This window comes from Perognathus longimembris, chromosome 17, assembly GCF_023159225.1.
Source record: "Perognathus longimembris pacificus isolate PPM17 chromosome 17, ASM2315922v1, whole genome shotgun sequence".
In the NCBI taxonomy this organism is placed as follows: Eukaryota; Metazoa; Chordata; class Mammalia; order Rodentia; family Heteromyidae; genus Perognathus; species Perognathus longimembris.
The window spans coordinates 12929557-12956421 of NC_063177.1; the positions used below are offsets into that span (position 1 = coordinate 12929557).

The window sequence follows — 26865 nt, forward strand, 5'->3', positions numbered from 1 at the left end:
AATTTTCTAAAATTTTTTTGAGGTAAGGCACCAGTGGCTCATATCTATAATTCTAGCTACTCAGGAGGCTGAGATCTGAGGCTCAAGGTTCAAAGCTAGACAAATCCAAGAAAAAAAAATTGGGGGGTGCCAATACTGGGGCTTGAATTTAGGGTCTGGGAGCTGTCCCTAAGCTTTTGTGCTCAAGGCTAGCATTCTATCACTTTTTTGGTGATTAATTGAAGATAAGAGTTTCATGGACCTTCCTTCCAGGACTGGCTTCAAACCAATATCCTTGAATCTCAGCCTCTTGAGTAGCTAAGATTATAGGCCTGAGCCATTGGCAAGCAGCCTAAGAAACTCTTACATCCAACTAACCAGCAAAAAGTCAGAAGTAGCCACACTGCACTGGTGCTCATGCCTGTAATCCTAGCTACTCAGGAGGCTGAGATCTAAGGATCACTGTTCAAACCCAGCTGGGAAAGTTGTGAGACTCTTACATCCGATAAACCACTCAGAAAACAGAAGTGGCACTGTGCCTCAAGTGGTAGAGCCTAGCCTTGAGATGAAGAGCTTAGGGATAGCACCCAGGCCCAGAGTTCAAGCCCCACACCCAGGCCCCAGAGCTCAAGGCCCAGGACAGGAAAAAAAAAAGGCTAGAAGCAGAGGTGTGGCTCAAGTGGTAGAGCACCAACCTGGGGCAAAAAAACCAAACAAGAGTACAAGACCCTGAGTTCAAGTCCCAGGACAAGAGCAAGGGGGCACACACGTGGGCACGCATGCACACACACAGAGAATGTTTTGTGTGTTATAAGAATTTGTTAATCAATATTTGAAATCCACATACAAAGCATTAGTACCATTATGATATATGTAGATTGGAGGACCATATTTGACAGAAGGACATACTTAAAATAGTTTGTGGATGTGGAACATGCTAGGTAAGAGGGAAAACAAGTAGCAAAGTACACAATGGCCCTGGTCTAGGAAAAAACTTTACATGCAAAGTGCTTAGGACACAGAAAGCCTTAGTCAGTATTTACTAAACAAATGAAGGAATAATGGGACCCAAAGTCAATAAATTACAGGAAACAGGAGAAAACGTGATCTGAACAGGAATAGGAATAACTTCAAGTAATTATGAAAAAAATGTCCACTTCCTCACAGGTATTATTCTGCCAAGCATCCTGAGTCATTGCTGTAGATAAACTGGGGTATTACTGATTTATAGACACTGAAGATTGAGATTTCTAAAGGTTGTGTCTTCACGGGTCTACTGAGCTCACAGCTAGCAGTGAGGGGGCCTCCACCACAGTCTAGTCACAATGTAACCAGAACACACAGATGGTCTGTGGCTGGAGGAGTTGATTATAAACTCAAAACATACACATTTGAAAGCTGTAATTCCAAATGTTGTAGTCTCAAAGGATCAAAATCCCTCACATCTAAAATCCCAGAAATTACAATCCCAAAATATTAAAACTGTGGAAGCCAAAGACTTAGAAACCCAAATCCCCACTGGGAGCAGGGAGGAGGCTATATAAGGTAGCTAGGAAGTTCAATTCTGGGGAAAGGATTAGAATATTTGGGGTCATAGGTAGTGACCATTGTCCTTGTTGAATATCATCCAAAGACTTAGTTTGTATGTCAGACGCCTACAATTTATAAAGCTGGGTGCACAAAATTACCAAACATTTTAATGTATTCTTATTTTCTTGTGTGTGTGTGTCTGTGTCTGTGTGGGTCTGTGTGTGTCTGTGTGTCTGTGTGTCTGTGTGTCTGTGTGTCTGTGTGCCAGTCCTGAGGCTAGAACTCAGGGCTTGGGCACTGTTTCTAAGCTTTTTTGCTCAAGGTGAGTGCTCTATCATTTGAGCTACAGCTCCACTTCTGGCTTTTCAGTGCTTTATTGGAGACTTTCCTGCTCTGGCTGGCTTTGAATTGTCATCTTCAAATCTCAGCCTCCTGAGTAGCTAGGATTACAGGCTAAACCGCCAGTGCCCACTTCTTTTTATTTCTCTCTCTCTCTCTCTATCTCTCTCTCTCTCTCTCTCTCCTCTCTCTCTCTCTCTCTCTCTCTCTCTCTCTCTCTCTCATTGTTATTGGCCAATTGGTTGAATTTAGCTCCTGGGCACTGTCCCTCAGCTTTTTCACTAAAGTCTAGTGCTCTACCACTTTGAGCCACAGTGCCACTTCCAGTTTTCTGCTAGTTAATTGGAGATAAGTGTCTCATGGTATACACACACACATACACACACACACACACACACACACGTATTTTTCAGCCATAAAGAAGAACAAAATCCTGTTTTTTTGCAGAGAAAAAAGAATGAAACTGGAAATCAGTATGATAAACTAAATGAGTCACTTGGGAAAACAAGTACTACTTTTTTTCCTTGTGGAAAAAAATAACATGAAAGTAGAGAAAGGTTATTTATTAAGAAGAGAGTGGGGGCTGGGGATATAGCCTAGTGGCAAGAGTGCCTGCCTCGGATACACGAGGCCCTAGGTTCGATTCCCCAGCACCACATATACAGAAAACGGCCAGAAGCCGCGCTGTGGCTCAAGTGGCAGAGTGCTAGCCTTGAGCGAGAAGAAGCCAGGGACAGTGCTCAGGCCCTGAGTCCAAGGCCCAGGACTGGCCAAAAAAAAAAAAAAAAGAAGAGAGTGGGTAAAAGGGACAAAAGACAGTAATGAGAGTCAACATAATTACAGAACATTGTGTGTGTGTGAAAATGTCATAACAAAACTAATGGTTTTAAACAATTATTATATGCTAATATATTTAAAAATTAACATCTAAACATAATAAAATCTTTCAACCAAGATTTTAAAAAAAGTGTCTCATGGACTTTCTTGTCCCGGCTGGTTTCCAACCATGATTCTCAGATCTCAGTCACCTGAGTATCTAGAATTACAAGCATGATCCACCAGCACCCAGCTCTTAATTTATTTTTGAGCTATTTCTCCACAAATATAAATCATCTGCTTATAACATTTAAACCATTCAATTATTATACCTGACTATGCTTTCAAAATATACAAGTTGGGCTGGGGCATGGCTCAAGTGGTAGAGAGTCTGTCTAGCAAACACAAGATTCTTAATTCAAGTACTAGTTTCATCAAAATTAAAAGACATTACTATTGTCTAGTAAGCAAACTGGCCTATAAAGTGTTCAGTCATGTTTTTATATATTTCACAAAGAATGTAAACAAAAATACAGTTTTCTTTTGAATGGTACTGGGGTTTGAACTCTGAGCCTCACATTGACTAAGCAGGCACTCTACCATTACCATGCTCCCAGCAAAGGCTCATTATTGAACAGAGCTCAGATATATGCTGGAGAAATACATAACCTATGAGCATGTTATGGCATATTGTCAGCCACTAAGGCAGGCAACTTTAGGGGCAAACTCCTGTTCTCCTGTTAATATACAGTCAAAGTGTCTTTTCTATTTGTTCCATTTGCCATTTAATGTCCCTAACATATATACCATGATCTTAAGGTAAGCATGCCACAAAATGTGTCTGCCATCTTTCTTTCCTGAACCATGACCTTAAAGCGAGCATGCTTAGAAATATGCCTAACCCTTTCGTGCTTTCCTATATGAATATGTATAGACTCCCAATAAAATCCCCATGCTTTGAAGGGCACTGCTTTGAAAACAACTCTTATGTTCTCCCTACAAATCTTTCTCTACGTGTGTGTGTGTGTGTGTGTGTGTGTGTGTGTGTGTGTGTGTGTGTACACGCGCTGGTCCTGGGGCTTAAACTCAGGGCGTAGGCACTGCCTCTTAGCATTCTGGGGTTTTGTTCAAGGCTAACCGTCTACCACCTGAGTCACACACCTCTACTTCCAGCTTTAAGTAGTTAGTTGAAGATAAGAGTTTCATGGACTTTCTTGCTTGGGCTGGCTTTGAACCATGATCCTTAGATCTCAGCCTCCTGAGTAGCTAGGATTACAGGTGTGAACCACCAGTATCAGCTACTCTTTCATTCCTTGACCACGCTTGATTTTAGCTTTCACTGCACCAAGAGGAGATTCCATTGTGTTCTGTTATAGTTCAATGGAAAATAATGAAAAATTGAAATGTATTAAACAATTGAACCATTTCCTCTTAAGGTCAGAGTATCTTTTAGCTTTTTGGAAAATTTTAAAACAGTACCAGGGGCTGGGAGCATGGCTTTGCAGTAGCATGCATGAAGTCCTGGGTTTGATTCCTCAGTACCACATAAGCAGAAAAAGCCAAAAGCTGTGCTGTGGCTTGAGGGGTACAGTGCTAGCCTTGAGGAAAAAGAAGCCAGGGACAGTGCTCAGGCCCTGAGTCCCAAGCTCCAGCACTGCCCCCCGCCAAAAAAGTACAAGAAAAACCACATCACCCTTTTATGTCATTTTCAAAGGTACAGTAATGTGTTGCATAACATTTCTGTCAATGACTGATTTCATATGACAGTAGTCTCATAAAATTATGTTAGCACCAGCAGACAGATGGATATGAGCAAAAACAAAGAAATATCCTGTGACTACAAGATTCCATTCCCTAAAACTCCAGATGGCTGACATAAAACCCCAGAGGGTCCACATGAGCCAACTGTTATGACAGCAGCAGTGTATTCTTATGAAGCCCACTTCCCATGTCAAAGGTTGTGTAAGTACCTCAAGCTCATTATAATGACCTTTATATGACCTTCTACTGGTAATGCTAGACAAGAAAGTACAAAGAGGATCAAATGTATAAGTGCCTGTTTCATCTTCTCAAAAGCACACGACTTTCCACACCAGGGCAACCAATTTGCAGTGGTCAAACCATTTGGGAAAGGATTAGAAGGGAAGTTCCTCAGTTCCGTGATCTTCCCTAGCCTTTTAGATAGTCAAACTCCCAGCCCTGGCCATGTTCAATTTAATCAGTCCTTATCCTGCTTCACACTTCAAGATATACTTTCACTTTGCCAAACTCTTCCAGGTATTTTGCTATGCAAACAATTAGGAAGCATCCTAATTTTAGACATCATATCCTAAGAACTGAGGAACATTAGGAACACTTCATCCACCAGTAACAACTGTAACATGTAGTGACATCATGGCTTCTTAAATTATGTAAGCCCACTATGATGTTTGTACAACAACAAAATTAGCACCCGGGCACCAGTGGCTCACACCTATAATTCTAGGTACTTAGGTATCTTAGCCTAGGAAAGCTAAGATTTGGGAGAATCAAGGTTCCAGACTAGCCTAGGCAAAAAAGTTCAAAAGACTCATTTGAGGCAGACAGACAGCATAAGGGTCCTGGTTATAAGCACATATGTGAAGCTATTCTCCATGGTTAGTAGGGTAACTGGTGAGACTAGATATGACCACAAGACTCAAAAAAGTCATCAGTTGGTACATCAAGTAAGTCCCATCAAAAGGGACTAATAGGGCAGGGAATATGACCTAGTGGTAGAGTGCTTGCTTCACATATGTGAAGCCCTGAGTTTGATTCTTCAGCACCACATATATAGAAAAGGCCAGAAGTGGCGCTTGTAGCCCAAGTGGTAGAGTGCTAGCCTTGAGAGAGAAAAAAAGAAGCCAGGGACAGTGCTCAGGCACTGAGTTCAAGCTCCAGAACTGGCAAAACAAACAAACAAAAGAGGACTAATAAAGCTAAAGAAGATGCTGATAAAATTTCTGGAGCCAGATGAACTGACATCAAGTCCAGATAACTAGGAGGTTCATACAGCAAGAAGAGTCCACCCAGTACATACACATAATGGACACAGACAGTGATCCTACAATTATTTCTTGGTTCTATGGTATACAGGACCTAGTTTTGATACTATTAAACCTCTACTATGAATATGCACGAGTGACTTGGCAACCCTAGCATATACAAATGCACATATGTTACATAAATTCTACCTGCCAATCAGAGTTTATGCCAAACAAAGAGCTGTCTATGGCTAACCCTAGCCCAAATAAAATCCCAGTAAACAAAGTATTGGGGTTTGGGGACATTGATCTTGAGCTGGCTGCTTCCTTGCAGCATATATTATTTCACTTAAATTTCAAGAAACTTATATTTTCATTATGCTTTGTGGTTTGCTTGGATTCTGCTCTTTGAGGACACAAGGCTAAGGTTAATTAGCCGTGTTGACTTTCAAAAATACCTTCTCAACAAGAGCATATCTAGCTCAAGTACAGCATGTCTAGGTGGTGCACATCTGTTATCCTTGCATGATGGGAAACCTAAAACAGGCAGTCGCAGCCTAGGCACATGCCTGAGCTGGAAATGAACCCCTGCCTCCCAACTAGCCAGCACAATCATCAGTGGCTCAGGCCTGTAATCCAAGTTACTCAGGAGGCTGAGACCTGAAATTGTGCAATATATCTGAGGATATATTCCTGTAGTTAAGCAACATGTGACTATTGAATCTCCTCTTTGGTAAAGCAATCACGGTTTTCCTCAGGGGAAAATATTGTCTCTCCCTATAAATTGATGCATTTCATTACTGAAAGGGAAAGAGCACAGTATAGAGGCATCACTCAAAGTTGCATTCCTCAGAGACAAAAACCAGGTACAGAACACACAGTAATGGAATGTTATTTGGAAGAGCTCCAAGGTTAATAATAAATGTTTTGGTTAGAGATAAAACAAGATATTAGCAAAACCCACTATCAAATACCACTCAAACATGAGGAACTATCAACAGCATGACATTTGGGAGATGCACTGCTACTGGCATATGCAGAACACCAATCATTTCAATTTACTATTGAAGGAGGCTCTGTACAGAGATGAATGAGTACCTTTCATATTGGAGGTTTATATATGAGGCCATAGTACAAAGGTACAAAGTGGCTCATGGCTATAATTCTAGCTACTCGAGAGGCTGAGATCTGGGGATTATGGTTCAAAGCCATCCTGGGCAGGAAAGTTTATGAGGTTCTCCAATTAACCACCAAAAACTGGAAATAGAGCTGTGGCTCACATGGTAGAGTATTAGCCTTGAGTGGGAAAAGGTCAAGGATACTGCCCAGGTCCTGAGTTCAAGCACTGGCACACACACGAAAGAAAGAAAGAAAGAAAGAAAGAAAGAAAGAAAGAAAGAAAGAAAGAAAGAAAGAAAGAAAGAAAGAAAGAAAGAAAGAAAGAAAGAAAGAAAGAAAGAAAGAAAGAAAGAAAGAAAGAAAAGAGGGAGGAAGGAAGAAAGAAAAGGAGGGAGGGAGGGAAGGAGGGAAAAATAATAGTCATGGCTAGTTTATTTAAAGTGAAGTTCTCAATGAGTCAATTACAGAACAATAACAATAGAAAAAAATTAACCTAATTTCTGCTGTTGATATCACTTGCAAGTTCATATCCTGTATCATTGTGGAGCCAAGGGAAGGGAATTTGGCAAGTCCAATCAAGAATACTTAGCAGCACCATTCCAAGAGCAGGTAATGAAACCTATGTCCTAAAAATAAATAGCAGACTACGGCCAAAGGAATTACCTAAAATATCTCACTATGAGTATACTACATAAAAATCTGCCATTGTGACTTTTCTTCAAAATTACTTTATTGAATTAGCACTTGTAAAACTACTTTAAGCCCAGGCTGGGGTACAGATCAGCAGTACAGCAGTAAATCACTTGCATATCATGTGTTATGTTAACTTTTAAAAGTGAAATACTAGTACATGAGCAGACAAGCAGGTACTATATATGCATAGAAAAACAAACATGGAATAAATCAAGAACTGTCTCCAATCACACATAGGAATGAGAGAAAAAGAGAGAGAGAGAGAGAGGAAGGGAGGGAGGGAGGGAGGAAAGGAAGGAAGGAAGGAAGAACATAATTAACAGAAGACATGCAGGAGAATCTTTAGAGTGGGAAACCTCTATTTGTAATATAAAAACTCAGAATCTATGATTCAGTAAAAACACAGTTAAATAAACATAACTGAGTGAACTGGGGAAAAATACTGCCTACTCATTCCAAACTCAGAGTTAAGTTCTTTGTATACAAAGAGTAAGGCCAGGCACTGGTGGCTCACACCTGTAATCCTAGCTACTCAGAAGCCTGAGATCTGAGGATCATGGTTTGAAGCTAGCCCAGGCAGGAAAGTCCATGACACTCTTATCTCCAATAAACTATTCAGAAAAAAAACAGAAGTGACTCTGTGGCTCAAGTGGGAGAACACTAGCCTCGAGTACAAAGAGGCTCAGGGACAGTGCCTAGGCACCGAATTCAAGCCCTAGGATTAGCAAAAAAAAAAAAAAAAAAAAAAAAAAAAAAAAAAAAAAAGGAGGGTAGCTGGGAATATGGCCTAGTGGCAAGAGTGCTTTCATCGTATACATGAAGCCCTGGGTTCGATTCCTCAGCACCACATATATAGAAAAGACCAGAAGTAGTGCTGTGGCTCAAGTGGCAGAGCACTAGCCTTGAGCAAAAAGAAGCCAGGGACAGTGCTCAGACCCTGAGTTCAGCTCCAGGACTGGACTGGCAAAAAAAAAAAAAGAGTAAGAACTAACTCAAGGGCAAAAAAATATACTAATAATCTAAAACATAAATATGAGTAGGTAACAACAATTAAAATATACAACAGCACTTAAATGTATACAATTTCAACCTCACTTTAATTTTTTTCATAATGTGTATGAATTATAAGTCTTTATAAACAACATGCACAACAACAGATCACATTCTAAAACCTTTTGATTTGTGTGATTTGTGGGCCTTAAACTCAGGGCCTCACACTCTTGCTTAGCATTTTACTCATGAATGATGCTCAACCATTTGAGCCACACCTCCACTTCCAGCATATTGGTAGTTAATTGGAGATGAAAGTCTCTCAGATTTATCTGCCCAGGCTGGCTTCAAACCTTGATCCTCAGATTTCAATCTCCTGAGTATCTAGGGCTTCAGGTATGAGCCACTAGCACCCAACCAAGAATTTACTTTTTGAGAAAAGAAATTAACAGAAAACAAAATGTTTTTTAAACCTCATGTTTAAACTAGTGGTGATGGATAACTTGTGTACACACACACACACACACACACACACACACCACATTTAGTGCTTAACATTTCAGTCTTTCAGGTTCTCTTCCTTCACCCAAATGCAGGTTACAGATAAACCCACTTCTTATGTTCTCTGCCTAAACCCACTTAAAGTAAACTTAAAAAAAAAAAACCTGTACAGTGCCACTATCATTATAGTCTCAAAGCTAGACTCAGCCTGGACCTACCCTTTCATTTGAAACTCTTAGTAAAGTGCCAAAGTACAATTCCTTCAAGTAAAAACAACCCCCATATTCTGATGTGAGGCTTCCCTTGTCCCCTTAAGATGACTTAAATTCAGTGCTTATTACTGAACTCTCATTTATTTAGTACAGAGCAAAGAGTTTTGTACCTTTTTCTTATCACACCTTTTTAAAATGTATTTCAACACACATAAAAACATAAAATTGTATATGTAAATGGAATACCATGTAATGTCTGATACATAATACATTACTCTGTTTAAAATCCTGACATTTTGAGTAGATTGGTTTAGGGTACTGTCAACACTCTTCCAGATGAAAATGTAGAAAAGGGATTGAGCAACTGATTTTCTTTTTTTTTTTAATTGTCAAATTGATGTACAGAGAGGTTACAGTTTCATACGTTAGGCCTTGGGTACATTTCTTGTACTGTTTGTTACCTCCTCCCTCACTCGGCCCTCCCCGCTCCCCCTTTCCCTCTCCTCCCATTAGTTGTTCAGTTGGTTTACAACAAATGGTTTTGCAAGTATTGCTTTTGGAATCATTTTTACCCTTTGTCTCTCGATTTTTATATTCCCTTTCACTTCCCTAGTTCTAATACCAGTATATACAGTATCCAGTATATTCAGATGAGATACAGTGATAGCACGAGTACAACCACAGGAAGGGATACAAGAGGATCATCAAGAAAAGAAGCTATGGTTTCACATGGTGTGTTGAAAGTAATTACAACAGTGATATAACACTTGTTTCCATAACATGGAGTTCATTTCACTTAGCATCATCTTATGTGTTCATAAGGGCATAGCTATTAGGCTCTTGTGATCCTCTGCTGTGACTAGCCTAAACCTGTGCTAATTATCTCTATGAGGGAAACCACAGAGCCCATGTTTTTTTGAGTCTGGCTCACTTCACTTAGTATAATTTTTTCCAAGTTCTTCTATTTCCTTATGACTGGGGCAATGTCATTCTTTCTGATAGAGGCATAAAATTCCATTGTGTATATGTACCACATTTTCCTGATCCATTCGTCTACTGAGGGGCATCTGGGTTGGTTCCATATTTTAGCTATGACAAATTGTGCTGCGATGAACATTGTTGTGCTGGTGGTTTTAGTGTGTTGCTATTTGTGGTCTTTTGGGTAGATGCCCAAAAGTGGGGCAGCTGGGTCATAGGGGAGCTCTATGTTTATTTAGCCTTCTGAGGAATCTCTATACCACTTTCCAGAATGGCTGAACCAGTGTACATTCCCACCAACAATGAAGTAGGGTTCCCTTTTGGCCACATCCCCTCCAACATTTGTTATTGTTAGTTTTCTTGATAAAGGACATTCTTACTGGGGTGAGGTGGAATTTCAATATTGTTTTGATTTGCATTTCTTTTATGGCCAGTGGCATAGAGTACTTTTTCATATGTCTCTTGGCCATTCTCATTTCCTCATCAGAGAAGTCTCTTTTTAAGTCTTTAGCTTACTTGCTGAGGAGTCTGCTAAACTTTCTCTCTTCGCAGATGATATGATGCTATACCTAAAGAACCTCATAGACTCTACTCCCAAGCTACTAGATCCAAAACTTTGGCAAAGTAGCAGGATATAAAATAAACCCTCAAAAATCAACGGTCTTTCTATATGCCAGTGACCCTAAGACTGAGGCCAAAATCAGAAAAGCAACTCCTTTTGCAATAGCCTCAAAAAACATAAAATACCTAGGAATAACCTTAACCAAAGAAGTGAAAGACCTCTATGATGAGAACTTTAAAAGCATGAAAAGTGAAATTAAGGCAGAATTTAGGAAATGGAAAAACCTCCCATGCTCCTGGATTGGGAAGATTAATATTGTCAAAATGGCAATATTGCCAAAGGCTATCTACAAATTCAATGCAATACCCATTAATAACCCAAAACCATTTTTTAATGAAATAGAGGAAGCAATCCAGAAATTCATATGGAACAATAAAAGACGCCGAATAGCAAAAACAATCCTAAGCAGAAAGAACAGTACTGGAGGAATTACAATACCAAACTTCAAGCTGTATTATAAAGCTATAGTAATAAAAACAGCTTGGTATTGGCACAGGAACAGGCCTGAAGACCAATGGAACAGAACTGAAGACCCAAAAATGAAGCTGCAGAACTATGCCTACTTAATCTTTGATAAAGGAGCTAAAAAAAATAGGATGGAAGAAAGATAGCTTCTTTAACAAATGGTGCTGGCAAAACTGGTTCAACACCTGCAACAAACTAAAACTAGATCCTTATATATCACCCTGCACCAAAATCAATTCCAAATGGATCAAAGACTTCGAAATAAAATCAGATACCCTGAAAACACTGAATACAAGAAGGAGTAGGAGAAACACTTGGGCTCCTTGGCACAGGATGAAACTTCCTTAATAAAGGCCCAGAAATGCTACAAATCAAAGAAAGGTTGGACAAATGGGACTGCATCAAACTGCAGAGCTTCTGCAGGGCAAAGGACATAGCTTGCAAGATAAACAGAAAGCCCACAGATTGGGAAAAGATCTTTATCAGCCATATAACGGACAAAGGCCTCATATCTAAAATATATTCAGAACTAAAAAAATTAAATTCCTCCAAAACAAAATCACAACTGATTTTCTTAAAAGCCTCATAGTATCCAGCCAGGCACTGATAGCTCATGCCTGTAATCCTAGCTACTTAGGAGGCTGAGATCTTAGGATGAAGGTTCGAAACCAGCCAGGGCAGGAAAGTCTGTGAGACTCTCATCTCCAATTCACCACTAAAAAGCTGGATGTGGAGCATGGCTCAAGTGATAGGAGTATAAAAAAGGTAAGGGACAACATACAGGTCCCAAGTTCAAGCCCCAGTAACACACACACACACACACACACACACACACACACACACACACACACACACACACCACAAAAATCACAAAGAAATATAGTAGGAGAGTCAGTCAAAAAAGAAAAATCCTGTGGGCAGGGATGGGAGAGGGAAACTGGGGGGGGGGGGGGGCAAGGGAGTAGCATTGTCCAAAAAAGAAATACATTCATTACCTCACTTACAAAACAGAAACACCTTTGTACAACACCTTAATAACAAAATTATATTTAAAAAAGAAAAAGCATAACTCTTCTAGCTAAAGTTTGAAAGCTTTCATACTATCCACCAAAAGCTTTGAAAGTCACCTTCACTAAGCATCCAAACTAAATCCGTCATGCCATCTTACCACTACCTGGTAAGACCAGCCTGAGATAGCGTAATAATTTTTTTCAGTGTGCTGAAGCCAATAAAATGCTTTCGGTTCAACAAGAGAAACAAGTTCTAAAACATTCAATAATGTGCACACAGCCCATGAACATTTCTACGCAAGTTTACTATCCTCTACTCAGAACATTACAAAAATAATCAAATTAGACTGGGATGTGGCTCAGTGTAGACCATGTGCTTTGTATGTGTAGAGGTATGTGTTTGATTCCTCAGCACTAAAAGAAAGAGAAAGAGAAAGAAAAGAGAAAGAAAGAAAGAAAAGAAAGAAAGAAAGAAAAGAGAGAGAAAGAAAGAAGGAAAGAAAGAAAAAGAAAGAAAGAAAGAGATAAAGAAAGGAAGGGAGGGAGGAAGGAAGGAAGCTAGGAAGGAAGGAAGGAAGGAAGGAAGGAAGGAAGGAAGGAAGGAAGGAAGGAAGGAAGGAAAGAAGGAAGGAAGGGAGGGAGGGAGGGAGGGAGGGAGGGAGGGAGGGAGGAAGGGAGGGAGGGAGGGAGGGAGGGAAAGAAGCCAAGAGGCAGAGAAACAGAGACACACACATATACAGAGAGGACACAGAGAAAGAGGAGCCAGAAAGATCGAAAAGTGAGAGAAAAAATAAAGAACAAAAGAAAGAACGAATGAACTTAAAGAGGAAGGGATGGAGAGAGGGAAGGAAGGAAGGGAGGGAGGGAGGGAGGGAGGGAGGGAGGGAGGGAAAGAAAGAAAGAAAGAGAGGAAGGGAAGGAGGGAAAGAGGGAAAGAGGGAAGGATGGAAGGAGGGAAGGAGGGAAGAAGCCAAGAGGCAGAGAAACAGAGAGACACACATATACAGAGAGGACACAGAGAAAGAAGAGCCAGAAAGATAGAAAAGTGAGAGAAAAAAAAATAAAGAACAAAAGAATAAATGAATGAACTAAAGAAGGAAGGGATGGAGGGAGGGAGGGAAAAATCAAGAGGCAGAGAAACAATGATACATACAGAGAGGAAAGAAAAAAGAAACAGAAAGAGGAGAAAGAGGAAGAGAAAAAAGACAGTGAGAGACAAAAAGAAAATGACAGACAGAAAAAGACACCATATACAGTGAGAGAGAGAGAGAAAGATGGAAAGAAAAGACAAACCATATGCTTTAATTATATGATGCCTATCTTAAAAACAATTCAAGTCAAACTCTTTATTGCATTACAGAAACAGTGATAAACCACCGTGAATACAAAAATGAAAAGGATACTGTCCTGATTTCCATGAATCCAGGGTGATAAGAAAGACACAGGCACACCACTATCATGCTGAAATTCCATGTCAAAACTTTGAATGGAGATCTAAATATTATTATATTATATATTATATTCATTATATTATTTCTCCCCTTGAGTCAGGCATGGTAATGCATGCCTAAAATCCAAGCAATGCAGGATGTGTAGGTAGGAGGGTCCAAGTCCTAGGCCACCCCTGGAAAAATACAAGATTGTATGAAATAAACCAAAGCATAAAGGGTTGGGTAAATGATTCAGTTGGTTAAACACTTGTATCAGAAGCTCAGGGCTCTGGGTTCAACCACCAGACTGTGTGTATTGTGTGTGTTCCTAGTCTCTCCTAAACAACCTGCTTCTCCATACTATTTGGCAAGGAGGGTCCCAGGAAATAGCTGATTCAGGTTTTTTTTTTTTTTTGGCCAGTCCTGGGGCTTGGACTCAGGGCCTGAGCACTGTCCCTGGCTTCTTTTTGCTCAAGGCTAGCACTCTGCCACTTGAGCCACAGCGCCACTTCTGGCCATTTTCTGTATATGTGGTGCTGGGGAATCGAACCCAGGGCCTCATGTATATGAGGCAGGCACTCTTGCCACTAGGCCATATCCCCAGCCCCTGATTCAGTTTTGAAGTATGAAGTGAACTCCACAAATCTGTAACCTCTTGGAGTGTCAAGAAATCATGATTAGACAAGTCAAGTCAAAGGGAGCGAGATTTGCACCTGCAGGAGCTCAGTGTGGCCTACTTGGGACACTCCCATCTGAAATCTCATAAGTCGTCTTTGCTGTGTGTATTTCTGTTAGCATCCTGGCCTGAGCTACCACCAAAATCACTCATTAAGGTCTGCTTACTACCCTGTAGGACATTTCTGGTCCACAGCTGCAAATGCTTCCAAATCTTTCTTGAAAACCAGTTCCAGAGGCTTCACAAGCACTCTGTCAAATGTCACAGCAACAACCCCATTCCCACTATCAGTTTTCTGTGTGAATCAGGCTTTCCTTCACTGTAACAAAGTATTCAGGGGAAAAAAATCAGGAAGGGTTTATCTGGGCTCAGAGTTTTCAGAAGTTTCAGTCCATGGAGCCTCAATCCGTGTTTCTGGGTATGTGAGGCAGAATATTATGGTGGAAAGATATAATAGGGCAGAGATATTCAACTCATGGTACCAGGAAGCAGACAGGGTGATAGGAAGACACCAGAATAAGATATATCCTTCAAAGACACACCATCAGGCACCCATTTCCTCCAACTAGGTCTTGCCTTCAACTACCTCCCAAGAGTTAAATTTTTGAAATCATCAATAGATTAAATCATTGATTAGGTTAATGGCTTTCTGGTCTAATCATCTCTGAAAATGCCCCACAGACACACTTTTAAGTGTGGTTAACTTATTCAGGCTCTCTTAAGCTCTTAACCCAATCCAATTAACAATCAAGATAAACCATCATACATATATGGTGGTTAATATGATTAACCACATACATGGTCATTTATGATTGTTAGAAATATATGTTCATACAAATGAACCAACTTTACATGTAAGGGATGAAAATGATAAAATTTAATTCTAGAAACCTTGTATTTTGGAAAACAAATTTAGACATGCCATTAAAAGCATGAGTGACAAAAGTAAAAATATATGAATTATACTAGATCAAATTATAAAACTTCTGTTTTAAAAGAACAACATTAAGAAAGTAAGACAAGCCCATCAGCCCTTGCGCGCCGCCCTCCCCTTCCTCTTTCTCGGCGCTGCCCACAGAGGTGGCTGCCATCTCTCCCGCTCAGCATCATGGCTGCCCTCAGACCTCTGGTGAAGCCCAAGATCGTCAAAAAGAGGATCAAGAAGTTCATCCGCCACCAGTCAGACCGCTATGTCAAGATTAAGGGGCATCGACAACCGGGTGCGGAGGAGATTCAAGGGCCAGATCTTGATGCCCAACATTGGTTATGGGAGCAACAAGAAAACAAAGCACATGCTGCCCAGTGGCTTCCGGAAGTTCCTGGTCCACAACGTCAAGAAGCTGGAAATGCTGCTCATGTGCAACAAGTCTTACTGTGCCGAGATCGCCCACAACGTTTCCTGGAAGAACCGAAAAGCCATCGTGGACCGAGCAGCCCAGCTGGCCATCAGAGTCACCAATCCCAATGCCAGGCTGCGCAGTGAAGAGAACGAATAGATGGCTCACATACACTTTTTATTTGTGCTTAAATAAACCACAGAAACTAAAAAAAAAAAAAAAAAAGTAAGACAAGGGGCTGGGAATATGGCCTAGTGGTAGAGTGCTTGCCTCGCATACATGAAGTCCTGGGTTTGATTCCTCAGCACCACATATATAGAAAAAGCCAGGGGCTGGGAATATGGCCTAGTGGCAAGAGTGCTTGTCTCCTACACATGAAGCTCTCGGTTCGATTCCCCAGCACCATATATATGGAAAACGGCCAGAAGGGGCGCTGTGGCTCCGGTGGCAGAGTGCTAGCCTTGAGCGGGAAGAAGCCAGGGATAGTGCTCAGGCCCTGAGTCCAAGGCCCAGGACTGGCCAAAAAAAAAAAAAAAAAAAAAAAACCCGAAAAAGCCAGAAGTGGCACTGTGGCTCAATTGGTAGAGTGCTAGCCTTGAGCAAAAACAAGCCAGGGACAGTGCTCAGGCCCCGAGTTCAAGCCCCAGGACTGGCAAAATAAAAAAGATGAAAAAGGAAAAGAAAGTAAGACAATTCACAGAATGGAATAAAACATTTAAAAATTATTCATTAGCCAGGGAAGCAAACCTACAATCCTAGCTACTTGAGAGCTACAGACTTGAGGAATGAGGTTTAAGGCCAGCTTAAGCAAAAGCAAATTAATGATATTTCATTTCAATCAATGACTGTGTGCAGGGGCATGTATCTGTCAACCCTCACAATGGTAGAAAGTTCAAATAAGAGGATAGCAGTCCAGGATGGATCAGGCACAAAATGAGACTCTATCCAAAACAATAACCAATACAAAAAGTGATAGAGAGCCTGCCTAGCAAACTCACGGTCCTGAATTCAATCCCCAGGAACATCAAGAAAAGAAATTATGTCCATAATAAGGTTTAAAATCAATAGCATCCATAATATATGAAGAATGTCTATCACTCCAAGACAAAAAAAAAACTAATTTAAAATGGATAAAGAATACAAATATACTTTTCTGTATACAAGAATATACAAATGGCCAATAAGGACATAAAAAGATGCTGAATACATTGTCATTGGGGAAATACAAATCAATCCACAGTGAAATCAGATATATGCACATGTAATCCTTGCTACTGAGGAGTCTAAGACAAGAAGATTACATGTTTGAAGCCAGTCTGAGCAACATAGCAAGATGTCCATCTTAAACACACACAGACACAGACACACACACATGCACATACACACACTATCACACTCACTAGGATGGCTAGAAAAATTAAATAATAACAAGTGTTGACAAGAATGTAAAAAATGGACATTGATGAAAGTGAACTATGGTGGGTGGAGATGAGAAGGAGGGAATGGGAGAGAATGAGGGAACAGATGACACAGTACAATAGGAAATGCACTTATTACCTAATGCATGTAAATGTAAACCCTCTGTATATCACCTCTATGATAACAATAAAGTAAATTTTTAGCAAAGAATGTAAAAAAAAATAGAATATTCACTTGCAGCTAGTGGGAATGTAAAATGATACAGCCACTTTGGGAAACAGTCTGGCAGTTCCTCAAACAGGAGCACTCCCATATAACCCTGCAATTTTACTGCAAGGTATATATCCAAGAGAAATTTTAAAAGCCAGGTGCTGAGAGGAGGAAGATGGCACCACCACAGTAGGGAGGCACCCCAACTCACTCCAATTGAATAGCGAGCTGGGAACTCCAGCACCCAACACGCCATCAAGAACCCAGCAAAACCAGCAGCCAGAAGCAATAGAGAAATGCAGGAAACAAAAAAGAACAAAAAAAAGAAGAGCCTATAACCTGCACGAAGCTGGAATATCTCCGGGGTACCCTCCCCCCCCCACCCGCTGACCCTGGCCCGAACAGGGCCAGGCTGGGAAAGGGGACCCGGCACCGGCAAACCAACTGCCAAAAAGTCACGCCAGGAGTTCAGAGTCCAGACAGCAGGTCTCCACGGAACCCAGGGGAGCGTGGACCGATCAAGACAGATTGCGGCGGCAGCAACGGGAAGTTCGGGATCACACGGCCAGGATCGAACGTGAGCTGCGGGGGAACCAAGCGGGAGCTGGGGCCGCCACCACCAAAGGACCGCCCGGCACCCCACCCCTGAAAGGTCAACAGCAGCGTGGGACACACACACACACACACACACAATCCAGGACCAGTAAGTTCCACATTACCCCCTCCCCCAACAGACCAGCTATCAGAGACCCAAACCCTACAAAGAAGCTAGAACTACCTTCCTCCCCCTCCCCACCCCGAGGGAACAAAGAACCCCCAAATCAGGCCGCAAAAGGACTCTGGGAAGACACAGGAGCTAGCAGGGGAGGGGCAGAGCAGCGCCAAGGCAGCAGAGGAGCCTGAACCAGGCGCACCGGCCCCGCCCCCCTTCCCAACAGGAGCTCGGGGACCAGTAGACATTGAAAGCTCCACCTGAGGTGCCTGGATCTCGCAGACTTTTTCAACAAAAGTCACAGGCATGCTGGTCGGCAATACTAGCTCAGCATGGACACCTGGGCCGGATCACACGCACCCCTCGCAGCGGAGGCGCAGTCTGAGGGCGCTAACCCGCGCCCAGAGACTTGATCCCACTGGGGCCCACACATACCGACCCCCACAGCAAACTCACAGGAGGGCACAAGCACACCCCAACAACCCGGGGCCCGCTCTGGTAGGTGTGCCCCCGCACAGGTGGGCAGGGCCCCCCTCCCGGCGGCAGCGCCCGCTCTGATAGGCGCACCTGCACAAGAGGGCAGAGCCCCCCAGTGGCAGTGCCCACTCAGTTTGGTGCATTTCGCATAAGTGGGTGGACCGCCCCTCAACAACACCGGCCCCAGAGCAATCTACACAGGAGGACGAACTGCCTGAGAGGTGAGCTCCTCTGACCAAGATACAGAGTGGGGAAACAAGAACCAAAGAAGAGAAAAGCCTCCACGCCACGCTGAATCAGCAACCAGCAAACCCCCACCAGGAGCATGCTAGGGTCAGCACAACACAGCGGCAGGACACTAACCCACAGAGAAAGACACAGAACCTACCCACCCACAAGTGCAAGGAGGGTGACCACCCCGGCAACAACTGAGAAGGTCATGTTCACCAATTGGGCAGTAAGGTTCAACAACCAAACCCAAACCCAGAGCCAGGACACAAGTCTCCCACTGACAGACCAGCGGGAACCAGCACAAAGCCAAACCAGGGAAGCCACACACAGATCTCTAGATGCGCAAATCACAAAGAAATATAACAGTTCATCAAAGGGCAAACCAACTCGACAGCTCCAAAAAGCAGCACGACTGAAGAGGAGATGGAGAATAAAAAATCAACTGAGGCTATGTTAGCAGAAATGACGGAAAATCTCAGAAAAGAAATCAGAAAACAATTCCAGGAGTTTAGAGTGGAAGTCTCGAAGGACATCCAGGAAGCCAAGAAAGAAATGGAAGCAAAAATGGATACAGTGCAAACCTCCGTTAAAGAAGACCTTAACATCCTGAGAGGTGAAATGCATGAAAAAAATAGATTTAAAATACAACTCTTTAAAGGAAGAAATTTCCACGATCAGAGCTGATCTGGTAACCATAAATAGCTCTCTGACATCCATAAACTCTGCAATTGAATCCACAGCACAAAGAATTGACCATATTGAATCCAGAACCTCTCTCGGACGATGATGCAGCCAATAAGAACCAGAAAATTACCACACTCCAAGAAACGGTAAAGCTCCAGGGCAGACTAATCCAGGAGCTAGTGGACAAATACAAGAGATATAATCTGCACATAATTGGAATAGAAGAAGGAGATGAATACCAGAGCAGAGGGCTTCAACATATTTTCAATAAAGTTATTGCAGAAAACTTCCCCAATCTCACAAGGGACCCCATCCAGGTAACCGAAGCCTATAGGACACCTGGCAGACCAGACCCTAGAAAAGCCATGCCAAGGCACATAATATTCAAGACTTCAGATCTCGGGAATAAAGAGCAAATTTTGAATGCAGCCAAACCGAAGAAAGACATCTATTACAATGGGAAGAGGATCCGAATAACAGCAGATCTCTCCACACAAACCTACCACGCGCAAAGAGAATGGAAGAACACCATCCAAGTTCTACAGGCCAACAAGTGCCAACCTAGAATAAAATATCCAGCGAAGCTGGAGTTCATATTCGAGGGGAAAACCAGATCTTTCCATAGCAAAGAGGATGTAAGGGAGTATGTGAATAAAAAACCAGACCTACAGCGAATTCTAAGAGGGGAATCCCACCCAACAGAGATCATACAGGACACACAGACAGAAACAGAAAGAAACTACAATAACCAGAGCCCAACAGAAAGAGCAGCTCAATAAAGACAAGAAAAAAAAGAGAAAAAACAGCCCAACAAGAAAATGGAAGGAGAAAAAACACTCATATGCTTGATCTCTTTGAATGTAAACGGTATAAACTCTCCAATAAAGAGGAGCAGACTGGCAGCATGGATCCGCAAACAAAAAGTTGCCATCTGTTGTCTACAACAGACCCACCTTACAGCAAGGGATAAAAACAGTCTCCGAATGAAAGGATGGAGCAAGATCTTCCAAGCAAACGCACCTACCAAAACAGCAGGAGTAGCCATTCTGATCTCAGACAAGCTGGACTTTTCATTAAAATCAACTCAAAAAGACAAAGAAGGTCACTACATTTCAATACAAGGAAAAATCCAGAATCAAGACATCACGGTGATAAATGTATACTCACCGAACAAAAGAGGCCCTACATATGTCAAGCAAATTCTCACAGAACTACAGAATAAGATAGACCCAAACACAATCATAGTGGGTGACTTTAATACCCCACTCTCTCCAAGAGAAAGATCCAACACCCAGAGGATTAGCAAGGGAGCTGAAGACCTAAGTAACACCATATCCCAAATGGATCTGACAGCTCTATACAGAATCTTCCACCCTACAGAGACCCAATATACCTTCTTCTCAGCACCCCATGGATCATACTCCAAAATAGAACATGTCATAGCCCACACAAAGAACCTCAGCAAATACAAAAGTATTGACGTCATCCCATGTATTATATCTGATCACAGTGGACTAAAGGTAACCCTCAATAACAAAGGATACCACAGAGGCTATACACATTCTTGGAGGCTAAACCCCACACTGCTATCCAACACTTGGGCCACAGACCAAATCAAAGATGAAATCAACGAATTCATAAGCCACAATGACAATGAAAATACATCATAAAGAAACCTATGGGACACAGCTAAGGCAGTACTGAGGAGCAAGATCATTGCCCTCAGCACTCACATTAAGAGAATGGAAGCAGAGCAGGTGAATAACCTCACGATGAAACTAAAACAACTGGAGAAACAAGAAATGATTGAACCTAAAATGACTAGGAGGAGAGAGATCACAAAGATTAAAGAAGAGATAAATCTGATTGAAAATAGAAAGAAATAAGACTAAAAGCTGGTTCTTTGAGAAAATAAATAAAATTGACAGACCCCTCGCAAGACATACAAAAAATAGCAGAGAAGAGACTCATATACATAAAATCAGGGACTCCATCGGGAAAATTACAACAAGTACACACGATATTCAAACAATCATAAGGAACTATATCCAGAACCTCTACTGAGAAAAAAACAATAATTTTACAGAAATGGATCAATTCTTAGAGAAGTACAAACTGCCCAAACTGAACCAAGAAGAAATAAATCAACTAAATAAACCAATAACTTACAGTGAGATACAGGGGGTAATCAAGAACCTCCCAACAAAGAAAAGCCCAGGTCCAGATGGATTCACCAATTAATTCTATAAAACCTTTACTGAGGAACTAATACCAATACTCCTCAAACTCTTCCGCGAAATAGAAACAGAGGGAGAAATCCCAAACTCATTCCATGAAGCTAATATCATACTCATTCCCAAACCAGGCAAAGACCCAACAAAAAAAGAGAACTACAGACAAATATCACTAATGAACACAGACACAAAGCTCCTCAATAAAATATTAGCTAACAGGATCCAGAAACTGATCAAGAAAATCATACATCATGACCAAGTAGGCTTCATCCCACAGTCACAAGGATGGTTCAACATCCGTAAATCAATCAATGTAATTCACCACATAAACAGAACTAAAATCAAGAATCACATTGTTATCTCAGTCGATGCCCAAAAAGCCTTTGACAAAATACAACATCCATACCTATTAAAAGCTTTGGAGAGAACAGGAATAGGTGGAACATTCCTCAAAACAATAAAAACCATATACAGCAGACCAACTGCTAACATCATATTAAATGGAGAGAAACTTAAATCATTCCCCCTAAACTCAGGAACAAGACAAGGATGCCCACTCTCCCCAATTCTTTTCAACATAGTGCTGGAATCCCTAGCCATAGCAATAAGGCAAGAGGAGGACATCAAAGGGATCCACATCGGCAAGGAAGAAATCAAACTATCACTATTCGCGGATGACATGATCTTATATCTGAAGGACCCAAAAAACTCAGTCCCCAAACTCCTACACCTAATAAACCAATTTGGCAAAGTAGCAGGATACAAAATCAATCCACAAAAGTAAGCAGCTTTTCTGTACACCAGCAATGTACAAGCAGAAAAGGAAATTATGGAAACAATTCCATTTACAGTAGCCAAAAAAAGAATAAAGTACCTAGGGATCAACCTAACCAAGGACGTGATGGACCTATTTAATGAGAACTATAAAAATCTAATAAGTGAAATCAAAGAAGACACAAGGAGATGGAAAGACCTCCCATGCTCATGGGTAGGCAGAACCAATATAGTGAAAATGGCCATATTGCCCAAATTGTTATACAAATTCAATGCAATCCTTATCAAAATCTCAGTTACATTCTTCACTGAAATAGAGCAAGCAATCCATAAATTCATATGGAACAACAAAAGACCTACAATAGCCAAAGCAATTTTAGGCAAAAAAAAGCAGTGCACGAGGTATCACCAGACTTCAAGCTCTACTATAGGGCCATCATAACAAAAACAGCCTGGTATTGGTATAAAAACAGACCGGAAGACCAATGGATCAGAATTGAAGATCCAGAAATAAAACCACACTCTTACAGTCAGCTGATATTCAACAAAGGAGCTAAAGACATACAATGGAATAAACAGAGCCTCTTCAATTACTGGTGCTGGGAGAACTGGACAGCCATATGCAGAAAACTCAAAGTAGACCCAAGCCTATCACCATGCACCAAGATCAACCTAAAATGGATCAAAGACCTCAATATCAAACCTGAATCCATGAAACTACTGAAGGACAGAGTAGGAAAGACGCTAGAACTTATAGGCACAGGAAGGAACTTCCTGAATAGAGTCCCAGGGGCACAACAAATAGGGGAGAGAGTCGACAAATGGGACTACTACAAATTAAAAAGTTTCTGTACAGCTAAGGACATAGCCACCAAAATAGAAAGACAGCCAACGATATGGGAAAGGATATTTACCAGCACAGCAACAGACAAAGGCCTGATATCTGTTATCTACAGAGAACTCAAAAAACTAAGCCCCTCCAAGCCCAATAAACCTATTAGGAAATGGGCAAAGGAGTTAAAGAGAGACTTCACAAGAGAAGATATAAAAATGGCAAAGAAACATATGAGGAAATGTTCAACATCTCTGGCAGTAAAGGAAATGCAAATAAAAACAACCCTGAGATACCACCTCACCCCAGTTAGAATGGCCTATACTCTGAACTCAGGCAACAACAAATGCTGGAGGGGGTGCGGGGAAAGAGGAACCCTTCTCCATTGTTGGTGGGAGTGCAAATTAGTACAACCACTTTGGAGATCAGTATGGAGGTTTCTCAAAAAGCTCAATATAGACCTACCCTATGACCCAGCCATACCACTCCTAGGCATCTACCCGGAACAGCAGGCCCCAAGATATCAAAAAGACATTTGCATTTCCATGTTTATCGCTGCACAATTCACAATAGCCAAAATATGGAAACAACCCAGATGCCCCTCCACAGATGAATGGATCCAAAAAATATGGTACCTATACACAATGGAATACTACATAGCGATTAGGAATGGTGAAATATTGTTATTCGCAGGGAAATGGTCAGAACTTGAACAAATAATGTTGAGCTAGACAAGCCTAGAACACAGAAAACAAAGGGGCATGATCTCCCTGATATATGACTGTTAAGATGGGGTGATGGAGAGACAGTAGAAACCAGGTCTGTGAAACCAAAAACTGCTTGTCAAATGGTATTTCCCACAGGATTGGGTCAGGGACCCAACATTATGTAACTAAAACCAAACAACTACTCAACATATAAAGGTCAAAAATTGACCTCTGAGTGGAATACAATAGCTCAAAAGCTATGTATGTACGTTCATATAAGACTACTGTCGACATATTGTCTAATGTCGACATTACATTTAAAGCCCTAGGCGAATTTTCTTGGGTGTAGGCCACGTGGCTACTGTATAAGTTCTTGGTACATTGTGTATTGTATATATGTCTACCTGACCTAGGGAAGGGAAAGAAAAACAGGGTGTAAGATATCACAAGAAATGTACACACTGCCCTACTCTGTAACTGTACCCTTTTTGCACAACACCTTGTCAAAAAATTTGTGTTTAATTAATAAATAAATTACAAAAAAAAGGCCAGGTGCTGATGGCTCAGGCCTATAATCCTACCTACTCAGGGAGCTGAGATCTGAGGATAGTGGTTCGAAGCCAGACCAGGCAGGAAAGTCTGCGAGACTCTTATCTCCAATAAACTACTCAGAGAAAGGTGAAAGTGGTGCTTTGACTCAAGTGGTAGAACACTAGCCTTGAGCACAAGTGGCTCAGTGTTGGGGATTCATCTTGGCCTTAAGGGGAGAAGGGCGAGGAGATCGCTCCCAAGACGCCGCCCTTCCCCCAGCCCTGGGGCAGTGTGGAAGTAAGCCACACCTATCTCCTTCTGGGTCCATAACCAGAAGGGGTAGCTTTGAGACCATCCCCCACCTTGCGCCAGTGAGCACACAGGGCGGTACAATGGGAAGTGACGTTAGCCCATGAGGGAGGTCCTTGGGAGCTGCTCTTGGACGAACAAGCTTGCCAGCCTATCACAGCTCATGCTCAATCCTCGTCATCACTACTATATTACTGTGAGCCCCTCCTAAATAAACCGGATTGCTCTCCGAAGCCTCTCTGAGATCTGTCTGCGCCTGGCTTCCTTGGTGGGTAAGGAGGGAGGAAAAGGGGATCTCGTTCGGCCACGTGCACCTTAGGCTAGCCCGTGTCCCTCGCTCCACCTTGGCCACCTGCTGGTCGGGTGCCCAGGGGAGAGGGTGACAAGGGGAGCACTGATAAGGAGTAAGCTTAGCATCCCCGCACCAGGGGAGGTAAATCTAGCCCGGCAGCTCAGGGATAGTGCCTAGGCCTTGAGTTCAAGCCCCAGGCTTGGCAAATAATAATAATAATAATAATAATAATAATAATAATAATAATAATAATAATAATAAATGTCTACAAGAGCAAAGTTGGAAACAACCAAATACCTACCAAGAAAGAATGGATAAATGTGCTATATCCACACACTATAACATTGTTTTTCCGTGCAAAATAATAACATATTGCCACATGTTACAGCATGGATGAACCTTGAAACTACTCAGCTAAGTAGAAGAAGCCAGTCACAAACAACTAACCTTATGATTCCATGTACATGAAACATCTAGAATAAGGATATCTATAAGAAATTGAAAGTAGTTTAGTGGTGGCTTAGGGCTAAACAGCAGGAAGACAGGAAGAGTGTTAGTTTGCCAGCACTTTGATAACAAGGCATCAAATACAGGGTAGCTGAAACAAACAAGCCAGGTGCTGGGGCTCACACTTAATATTCTTAGCTACTCAGGAGACTGAGATCTGAGGATTGGGATTTGAAGCCAGCCCAAGCAGGAAAGTCTGTGAGATTCCTATCTCTAATTAACTACCAAAAAGCCAGAAATGGAGGTGTGACTCAAGTGGTACAGTACCAGCCTTGAGTGAAAAAGCTAAGGGACATAGTCCAGGCCTTCAGTTCAAAACCAAAGACTGGCACAAAAAAAGAGACAGAGAGAGAAAGGAAGTGCGTGTGGGGTGGGGGGGGGAGGTATTTGCTCATAGTTCTAGAAGGTAGAAGTGAAATTGCATCCAGCATTTGTCAGATTCTCCAAAGATGATTATAGGGCTTTCCTCTTTTATGTGTATAATATTTGTGCTAAAGTATGTCCAAATACATCGAAATTCCTACAATAAGATCTATTTCTTTTATTTTTGGTGTTTATATCATACTATGCATATAGTTTACTTATATGGCCTTCTACTGTCCTAATCAGGTGTGATGCTTTGGTGTTTTCTTATGTTAACAGCATGGGAGTTATCATCTGCCTTTTTGTGTTTAGGCATTCATGATTCTGTTTCAATCTTTTTTTTCCCCACGTTTCTGCTTCTTACCACTCCTACTACAACCTGATGCAAGTTCTTCTTGTCCCTGACACCACAAACCCTCACTTCCACTATTCAGCAACATTGAGGTCAATGCTCACCTCACAAATTGTGCAGATGAAATACAAAAAAAGCCCTTTGCCTTTTTGTAAGTTGTTTATTCACTCTTTTGTTTCCTTTGCTGCTGCACTGAAGCTTTCAAATTTGATGCAATTCCATTTGTCACTTGTTGCTATTAATTTTTGGATTATTAGACTCCTTTTCAGACAACCCTTGCTTATACTTTCATCTTGAAGTGCTTCCTACAGTTTCCTCTATGAGTTTCAAAGTTTCAGGTCTTCCCTTATAAGTTTTATTCATTTTGAGTTGATGGGAGGGAGGGGACTTGAATTCAGGGCCACTCACTCTCACTTGGCTTTTTCTGCTCAAACCTAGCATTCTATCACTTGAGTCATACCTCCATTTCCAGCTTTGTGGTAGTTAATTGGAGAGAAGGGCCTCATGAACTTTCCTGCCTGGGCTAGCTTCA

At 41.7% G+C, this 26865-nt stretch overlaps 1 protein-coding gene and 1 pseudogene across 6 annotated transcripts in view; one reads left to right on the plus strand and one right to left on the minus strand.

Annotated features, from left to right (window-relative positions):
* Specc1 (sperm antigen with calponin homology and coiled-coil domains 1) overlaps positions 1 to 26865 on the minus strand; it is a 273509-nt gene that overhangs the window by 234172 nt on the left and 12472 nt on the right. The window lies entirely within an intron of this gene.
* On the plus strand, positions 15456 to 15914 carry LOC125366205 (annotated as a pseudogene).